This window comes from Galleria mellonella, unplaced genomic scaffold (genome assembly GCF_026898425.1).
Source record: "Galleria mellonella isolate WM207_F2 unplaced genomic scaffold, CSIRO_AGI_GalMel_v1 utg87, whole genome shotgun sequence".
NCBI lineage: Eukaryota > Metazoa > Arthropoda > Insecta > Lepidoptera > Pyralidae > Galleria > Galleria mellonella.
This window is the reverse complement of record NW_026442166.1, coordinates 2,905,865-2,915,870: the sequence shown is the minus strand read 5'-3', so window position 1 is coordinate 2,915,870 and position 10,006 is coordinate 2,905,865.

Sequence of the window (10,006 nt, the reverse complement as noted above, 5' to 3'; positions counted from 1 at the left end):
TACAAAACAAGGCTATTTTCCCATAAAGAGAGTTTTGCCAATAGTTGCCACATTTGACAGGCGGGTTGGCAACCGCAGTTAGGCTTTTAAAGATGTTTCAGGAGGAATACTGCTGCCCATCTCTCGCCCTCCGTTAGTCGCCTCTTACGACACCCACGGGAAAGGAAGGGGTGGCCCATTGTATGCCGGGGCACACACGGCGATTATTTTAGTTTTATTAAATTTATTTCTAAAAGAGTTGACATTAAATTATTCATATTTGCCACTAAAATAAACTAATATTTATTTTAAAATTAACTTAAATCGTCGACAAGACGATCCCAAGCTCACAGGCGGTATCAAGTCCTCAAGTCTAAGGCGGGATTTTGCCTCGCTTTGGATGTTCTACCGCTTGTGTGTCTGAGAAATTATTCGAAATTATGCAAAATCTTTTAATCGCCATATAAAAAATCATTTTTAGAGGAATTTTTACGAACTGCCAATGTTAAGGCTTTATACTCGTACTTCTAAGCTGCAGTAAGGCAGACGTTTACCATCAGACGAGCTGTATGCTTGCTACTTTCGTATTATAAAAAAAATATTAAAATAATTTAACGAATTCAAAAAAACGTGCCTGGACTAGAGTGGTGAAAAACACAATTTTGTCGTAAACTGGTAGAAAACTTTCTTAAAAAGACAGGTAGGTACTCTTATATATAAAATTGTCGTAGACTAATAGAAAATATTGGGTAGGTCGTTCATTTTTCAAAAGTACACTAACAGTTTTACGATTACATCCTGTACACAATTTTACTATAAAGTTATTACTTAAGTCTGATTTTTTATTCAATCAGCCTGTATATTAAAATAAGTGTCTCATTAAACGTGTGTTACTTAAAAAAACAGGTAGCAATCATGTGGGCTTTCACAAAACACTATAATTTAGCACTTTGGCACTTAGCCAGAGAGCGTCGCGCACTGGCCAGTCACTGAGTTGTTTTAATTCGATTTTATTCGATTGTGTTTAATTTTTATTTTGTACCTCTATTCGAGTGGTTATTTTAAAACAATGACATTGTTTTATATATTGTTTATAAATACAGATTTTGTTTTAAAATTTTTATTAAAGAAAATATTATGAGTATGGAAATATAATGAAGGAATGACAATCTATCTGACGGTCCACCTAACGAACCGTCATTTATAAACATGAACAATACCATAGATCTTACAGAGTATACTGTCCGTCCATGGCACCCTTCATATGTTGTCATTCCCGAGAACTATGTCTAGAAATTTAATAAATTCACTGTCGCATTGTAAAGTAATTAATGCCAATTTTCATTTAAATAGACAGCTTGTTTACTGGGTAAAGCCTTAGATAATATGATAGGTACAGCTTAGTAATATAATATAAACCTAATATAATATAAATAGCAACAACTTTAATACTCTTTCTAGAACTCTTGATATCGATCTATTTTTAAAAAATATAATATCAGTGAGACACCAATTGAGTAGGCATTTTTTTTATTTACAGTCACTTTTAATTACTATTGTATGGATAAAAAGGTCATATTTTGGTCAAATATTTACATTTAATCTTTAATTGGTATTTTACTTATCATTATTATTATTTTTTGTTTTTATCTTTTGTTTGTTCACTTTTTTTTTTTGTTTGTAGGTTTGTGTACAGCGCCTTGTATCTATATTGTTGCTACTTGTGAAAACCTATTAGTGGCTTATTTTGTGATCCTAAAACTGTATCTATTTGCTGTAGTGTAGCCCTCGTTTTCCTATGAATGAATAAATAAATATAAAAAAATGGTTAAGAAAAAAATTAAGATATTTTCCAAAAAAAGATCTTGATAAAATGAGCATGAGAATAAATTTCAATAAAAAAAAATCGACTAAAACCTATCGAAAAATATCTTTAATATTATGTCACATCAAATTTGAGAATTTCTTTCTGAAAAGTCGGTTAAAAAAAGCTGTCCATTTTAAAACATCAAAAATATGCTCACTTAAATAAATATACTTAGTAAGTTTACTTATAAATATATCAGTGGTATTCTAAAAGCACTTTAAATACCATTCGAAGCGAATTTTGATAGAAACAATCCAAAAATTAACATAACTAATAAGCCGGTATTATTATTAGCTAGTATAACTTGATCTATCATCGTTTATATTGAATATGAAAGTCTGTATACACTTTCAGAGGTCAAGTTATGTCGGATACTTTTTATTTTAAATCTATTTTTAAGAAGGCAGGTATCAATTTGAGTGGGGCCTATTATGATCCACTGTGATGGATTGGATGAGTAAGCGAATATTTGTTTTGAGTTTTTTTGGCCTATTTGATCAAACGTTGGACTATGGAAGTGGTTGGTTGGCCTTGTTAGTGGTAATTGGTTACTATTATCAGAAACAAAATAGCACTATTGAGTAAGTACCAATAGTACGTAACTATTAAGTAGATAGTATTTGAATAAAAAGTAATTTAAAAATAAATTCTAATTTATTATGCGGATATAAATACCATGTTATATGTACTTAATACTAACAAAATCTAACAGGAGGGGAAAGGAATTGTTAGTAATAGAGACGAAAAATCCCATTGCTAGCAATATATCCAACCAGGTCGACCTCCTCGCGGTTTTCCCTGGAAACTATCATGGTTAATTCATCATGATGGGCTAACTGGCCCGTTTCATTCTCATCTATCACCCCTCACTGGTGCTCCGCCAGCGTATCCCGTTAGCGCAGGCGGGGTTACCGTACCATTTTCACCCATCAAAAAAAAAAAACACAATTACATCACAAATTTTACAGTGACGCCTATAATATACGCTTTCTTGTGCGTTGCTGCAGGCTCTTTTTTTTTACATACTCTTAATAACAATAACGATTTTTAGAGGCAAAAAATTAATACCCGACTTTGGTTTAACACAGGCGCGTGCTAGTAAGATGACATGCCAAAATATAAACTTGCTAATATTATAAGTAGTTTGATAAAAATCAGAGAAATAATGAACTTTTAATTTTTTTTTTTTATACAACTTAGAATGAGAATCAAGCTGACGGCCCACCTGATGGAAAGTGGTAACCGTTGCCTATAGACATGAGCAGTGCCATGGATATAACAGAGTATACTGCTTCGCCCATGATACCTCCCATGCGTTGCCACTCCTGAGGACTCAGGTGTTATTCCTCAGTACCCATTTATATTTCCCACCCTTCAAACCGAAACACAGCCATACAGCCATTTCTATAATTGGACAAATAATAGACCAAATCCATTGCATAAGCCGAAATATAAATGTTTTTATTTTATCTTTTATTTTATATTTTACTCTTTGGAATCAACTTCCAGCAGCAGTATTTCCGAACCGATACGACAATATAACCTTCAAGAAAAGAGCATATTCCTTTTTAAAAGGCCGGCAGCACACTTGCAATGCCGTAGGTGTTGTGGGTGACCATGGGCGGCGGTAGTCACTTACCATCAGGTGAGCCGCATGCTCGTTTGTCCCATGTGTTGTAAAAAAAAATTAAAAAAATATCCTAAGATCACTATAAGATAAAATAGTGAAATTTTTAAAATTGTTGTATGATCCAGGATAAAAGGTAGCCCATGTCTTTTTTCATCCCAAATAGTACGTTTATATGAAATTTTATGACGGTTGGTGTCATGAAATTACATGACATTTACATGACATTTATAATATTAGCAAGGACAAACACCGACCCCCATAATACAGTGATAGGCGCGTCGCATTATATTTTTATATTTTTACATAAAATTACGAGTAGATAATAATAATAATAATAAATATCTTTTACTCAAGTAAACTTAATAATAAGCATTTTTGAATAGTAATTTTTTTTACATAAATCCACCGTCCAGGAATGCAATTTCAGCTGAGAAGAAGCTGGCAAGAAACACAGAAGTAACTTTTTTTCAAATATAAGTTTACAAGAAAATAATAATAAAAAATATTAATTATACTTGCCAGGGGACTGAGTGGCCAAGTAGGTGTACATGGGAAATTTATTATATTTATATATGATTACAGTTCAGTTTCTGGCAAAATGTATCCAATTACATGACACTCGGTTTATATTTTTACATAAAATTACGAGTAGATAATAATAATAATAATAAATATCTTTTACTCAAGTAAACTTAATAATAAGCAGTTTTGAATAGTCATGTTTTTTATATAAATCCACCGTCCAGTTAGGAATGCAATTTCAGTCGAGAAGAATGGGCAAGAAACACAGAAGTTACTTTTTTTCAAATATAAGTTTACAAGAAAATAATAATAAATAGTACATTACTGCAGCGGCCAGCAACTGAGGTATTGATGGACGAACGTACTAATGTGGGCCGAGGTGTAACCGAGGCACACATACGTGAGTCCATCAATGCCTAGTTGTGGCCAAGGCTTGTATAGTACTTTTCTCAAACAATGTGCGGAAATCAAAAACACAATTTGACTTTTTAAATTCAATGACGAATAACGAACAATAATAATTTTTCACGCGCCATAATGTTCCTTTGTTTTTTTTTCAATAAACATCTTTCTATTTGGAAGGCAGTTCGAAATTTAAATAAAACCTTGTATTAGTTACCTCCTCGATAGCCATGTTTCGAAATAAAAGGTCATTCCATTTTTAAATTACAGGACAGATATGAGTTTACATAGTAATTTATTTGGCCGCGAAACACGACAGATATGGATTTTTATACAACTTTTGCCGGCCGCTGCCCGCATGTATCTGGCCAGTACGGCAATTTTGATTTATCTCAAAGAAGATTGTCAAAATAATGCTCACATTTCCAAGCATGTTTGAGAAAAAAATATTAATTATACTTGCCAGGGGACTGAGTGGCCAAGTAGGTGTACATGGGAAATTTATTATATTTAACATTATTGCAGTTCAGTTTCTGGCAAAATGTATCCAATTACATGACACTCGGTGTACAATAGTGAACTAACTACACGACAGCCACCTGCAGCGGTCAGTTTGTTACCACTTACTTGTTCCACGTCTTGTGATTACGCGTTCAGATTGTGTAGACTAAAGCGGAAACTCAGATATTGCTTGGATGAAGAAATAATTATTGTCTGTATTAAGATTAAAAAAAAAAATTAACAAAAACTATGAAACAATGTTGAAGATAAATTGGGGATTGTTACGTAGAAAACAGTTTTCTCTTATGGACATCCGAAGGAAATATGGTTGATTCCTACAATAACTAGTTTATAATTGGCTATGATATACACATACGAACAGACACATATAAACATACACTCACACGAGTATATATCATTTTGCCAGCATATTACTATGCTGGCAAAATACTATCTTTTAATTATATAGATAGAACATCGAGTATGAAAAACGTGTCAAAAATAGTCGACTAAGTTGACATTTGACTAATTTTGCTGACAAACGAACCACATGCGTTAAGACAGTTTGGTGTAACAAGTACCAAATTATATTAAAAATTTCCTAGACTGGACACAGACATTTATTAAATTTGGTTTGTAAACTATTTGTTTTAATATTATATATATTTTCAAATGGGTTACAAAATAATATACATGAATAAATTAAAATGGCAGCCATTTCTAATGATTATAAAATGTAAACATATTTATTTATTGTAAATAAAAAGATAATCATAAGTACGAATCATTAGGCTCTGTTTATTTTGTTCTTTCATATATATTGATAAAAAATTTGTATTATTTATATTTTTCACTTTAACCTTATAAATATAATTTCTTCCATACTTTACTAATACATTAAATAATAAATGTACATTATGGTAAACCTATTTATACACAAATGAACAAAAAAGGTTGATTATTGCAGCATTTGTATGGAGATACTCTATATAATCTTAGAGTTTTTTTTAATAAGTGACAATGGAGTGGTAATTCTGCCTGCACTGACGGTAAATGCTGGCAGGGCACCAGTGACAGATGATAGGTGAGAATGAAAAGACTGGTCAGTTAGCGCATCGTGATGGATACACCTGGATTTCAACACGATAGTTTCCAGTGGGGACACGTGCAGGTCAACCAAATAGGGTATATTGCATGCAATGTGACTGGTAGTCCGCATTAATAACAAATCATTCCTCCCTTATAATCTTAGAGTAAACCTTATCGTTTGTAAATAGAATTATTCAAATCAGATTTCACTAAGATATCGCATATTGTATTTTTTTTTATACTATATTATTTTCTTTATTTAGAATTAACATCTACGTCCTATAAATATCAAGAACAAGTACTTAATTAAAAAAAAATATTTAAAGATAAAAAATTTCTTTGAGATCACTGCCAGCTGGTAGGATGCCTAGGATACTTGCTGCATTTCCACGCTAAATAAATAATGTAAAAATTAATATAATGTATAATGATCATATATAACAAATATATAGGTGAATTAACTACCTCTTGTTTTTTTTTAAATAAAAATGATTTCTCTGCAAATAGCGGGTGTACTATATGTCCGAGAGCGGGCAGAGTAACTGCGTCGTAACTCGATTGTGTGTCGAGATGGCCTGGACACTGGCTGGGGACAATCTCGAAAGACTATCTCCGAGATGAGGTAGTTCAATACGTTGTTAATTGGAGGTATGTCCGAATATTGTATAAACAGTTTTCAATACACACATTTGTAAGTTAAAGTAAATAATTATACAAAAATATCAAATTCTACTTTATTTTTCCTCTATTCAATAATGCACCGCCTGCGTATTTCTCTGTTTGCCCAATGGTTGACTGGTAGAGAACACCGTCCGGTGTTAAGTCCGCCATATATATACATAGATTCACTGTGCATTAAAGTATGTATAAAAAAATTTAAATATAAATAAAAGGAAAAAACGTTAACTATTCGGTTGTGGATTTATTAAGTGCATTACATTTTATAACGCGAGCCGGCGCAACGATCCGAGAGTTGTTCCAGGTCGACCTCCACGTGGTCCCTCTGAAAACCATCGAGGTTAATTATAGTTGGATTCGTCAAGATGGGCTAACTGATCTGCTTTCATCCTCACCTATCACCACTCACTAGTGCCGCGCCAGTGTAATAGCGCGGGCAAGGTTACCATACCATTATCACCCATTAAAAAATAAAACCATAAAAAAATATAGATTAATTAATAATCTACTCCTTTCAGAAGTCCTTTAAAAGTATAATAAACGGGGAACTTTGGTGTAATTAATAACATAGATTGCCATTAGACGTTAGGTCCAATGGGAGGCAACAGGGTGACCAGACGCCCTGTTTGTTCAGGACTAGACCCGGAATAATTAAATCTGAAGTTAGTGGAAGTTTGTATACCTTTGACCTACTAATTCGATTAAGTAATGTTCAAAGTGACCTAAAATTTGATTAAGTAGTGGTAATTAATTGAACAGTGATGGAGGTTTAACATAAATCGTAATTAAGGTTATAATTTTAACTTTGAATTTATTTCACATTTACAAATATATATATAATTTAAGAACTTATTTAATAAATAAATGTTGTAAAAAAATAACGTGAAAAATTTAAAATTAACAACATAGATTCTTAATGATTTTTTTTTTTAATTAAATTACTACAAGTATAGCTTTATACTATAACCTATTGAATTAACATCAAATTTTCTAAGCATACAAGCTTTTTGTCGTAAGTGAATTTTATTCAAGAAATAATAAACGATCAGCCTGTAAAAAACTCCTTGAATTAATAATAGTATTGTTAGAACATAGAAACAAGTACATTCAAATTTTCCGCGCCCTCCCTTTCCATTCAACCTGTCAACGAACGCGACCAATCAGAGCTGCCCAAAATAACAACATTTGAGATAAAACAAAAACATTCGATGGCGGCTGTTTCGCGCGTTCAGATAGATAAAATAATCATAATTAAGGTGCTTCAGTGAGGCATTCATCTAAGTTTGTGGCTAGAAGTGAACCTAGGACGATCGACAGCCCGTACACTTGTGGGCAGCTCCAGGCAGACTACAACAAGAATATTCCGTATGTCCTTACCTTTCTACATCTTGTCTGTACTTGTTCACTTGTGCCGGTATTTTACAGCAGTAATAAAGCCCTATTATAAGTTTCTACAGTCCACTTAAATCAATTTTCATACCAAGCATATAAGTACATGATGATTTTATATGAATTTATAGAGCTATAAATGCATGTTTATTTAGAACCTAGCTATAAATCATGGCATTGCTCCTATAAATTGAAATAAAAGTATTCTATATAGGTAATATATTATTCAGACCGCCTTATTCTACTTATACAATTGTATCGTTGTGTTTGTAAATTGTCTTGCTTATTTCCTATATTGTATGATGCAAATAAAGTATACTCATTCATTCATTCATTCAGAATAATATTCATATTTCTATAATATATAAATTTGTTCAAATGTTTAAAACTGTTTAAATGACTAATACCTAAATATCCTTACTAACTTTCAAATGTATAATGCTAATTGTAATACACGACTTTGTATATGTAAATCAGTATATAAACTATTTTCAACCATCTTCAAAAAGAAGGAGGTATTTATTTATTTAACTGTTTATTGCACCATAAATAAAAATATACAATGACAAGTGAATAATTCAAGTGAAATACAGTAACATAAATACACATTGAAATATACACATAAAGGTACAAAAGGCGGTCTTATCGCTAGGGCAATCTCTTACAGACAACCTTTAGTTAAAGGAGAACAGATAGAAGATAGAAAAGACCTATTCAATTCGAATGCTTTTTTTGCTTCCTAACTCCGTCAGCTGTAAACTGTTTTGAAAAATTCCTTTTTTAGACTTGAACCAGACGAACCTCAAAGAAATCAGACGAGTACCTACTTTATTTTTAAAATAAAAATACCTGGTTTTATCACAATTAAAGCTGTTTTTTTTTTGTAAAACACATTTTAATTATATTTATTTATTTACACTCTATTGCACTACCTAAAAAAATTACAGTAAATATCAATAATAATTGATACAAAAGGCGGCCTTATTGCTAAGTAATAAGGTATACCTACTCGTATATATTAAATTAAGATATGACCTATCCATATAGCAAGTTACATTCAAATCAATTTAGTAGTTTTTGCATGAAAGAGTACCAATATACATCTATACATTCTCACAAACTATTATATTTACAATAGTAGTAAGATTAGGATCGACAAAAAATATAATACAATTGGTCACCCTACAATATCTGTCTTTGTCACACTTTGATCTCAAATTAGCCTTCATCCGACAAATGGTTATCAGACTGCTCAGTCGTGATTGTTAACTACTAATAGCCGTTTAACGTTATCAAAGGGTTTAATTTAACGTTGAGTAACGTTAACGAGTTATACTGACTGTATTTAATAGATAATAGGTACACTTTGAAAGATATCTTTTATAATTCACTTAGTTGTACCACCCTAACTGTTTGAAAAACTTGTTTGGAATACAGGACCAATAATTTAAGGACTAGAGTATCAGAGTCACATACCTATATGTATTTATACCTTTTAATTGATTTAAAAAAAGCAAGAAGTTTTTCAATTTTCCTATTATATCATCGTGTCATGTCATGGGCAAAGAGGAAGAAGACCGAGGAATAATAACTTAAAATAACACCAAAGTCTAACTACAGTTGCCAATCCAATGCCAAGCGTCGCAACTACTGGCAAAACCGCCCCAATGGTAAACTGCTATAAGAAACAACCCCATTCCTTGTGACAGTCTATGAGAGAGGCCTATGTTCAACAGTGGACAAATGGCCGCTGATATTATACTATGGTAATTAAATAATAGATTATCTTGATTCTAATAGAATTGGCCAAATCCCGTATCTGAATAACGGCTACCAAAACTGTACGATCACAGCGAGCCCTTTTACCTCGGAATTAACCGGGACCGCAGGGGGTGGGCGCGGGTGTCACAGGGCGAGAGGGGGGTGGTTGTTCAAAACCAATCAATGTT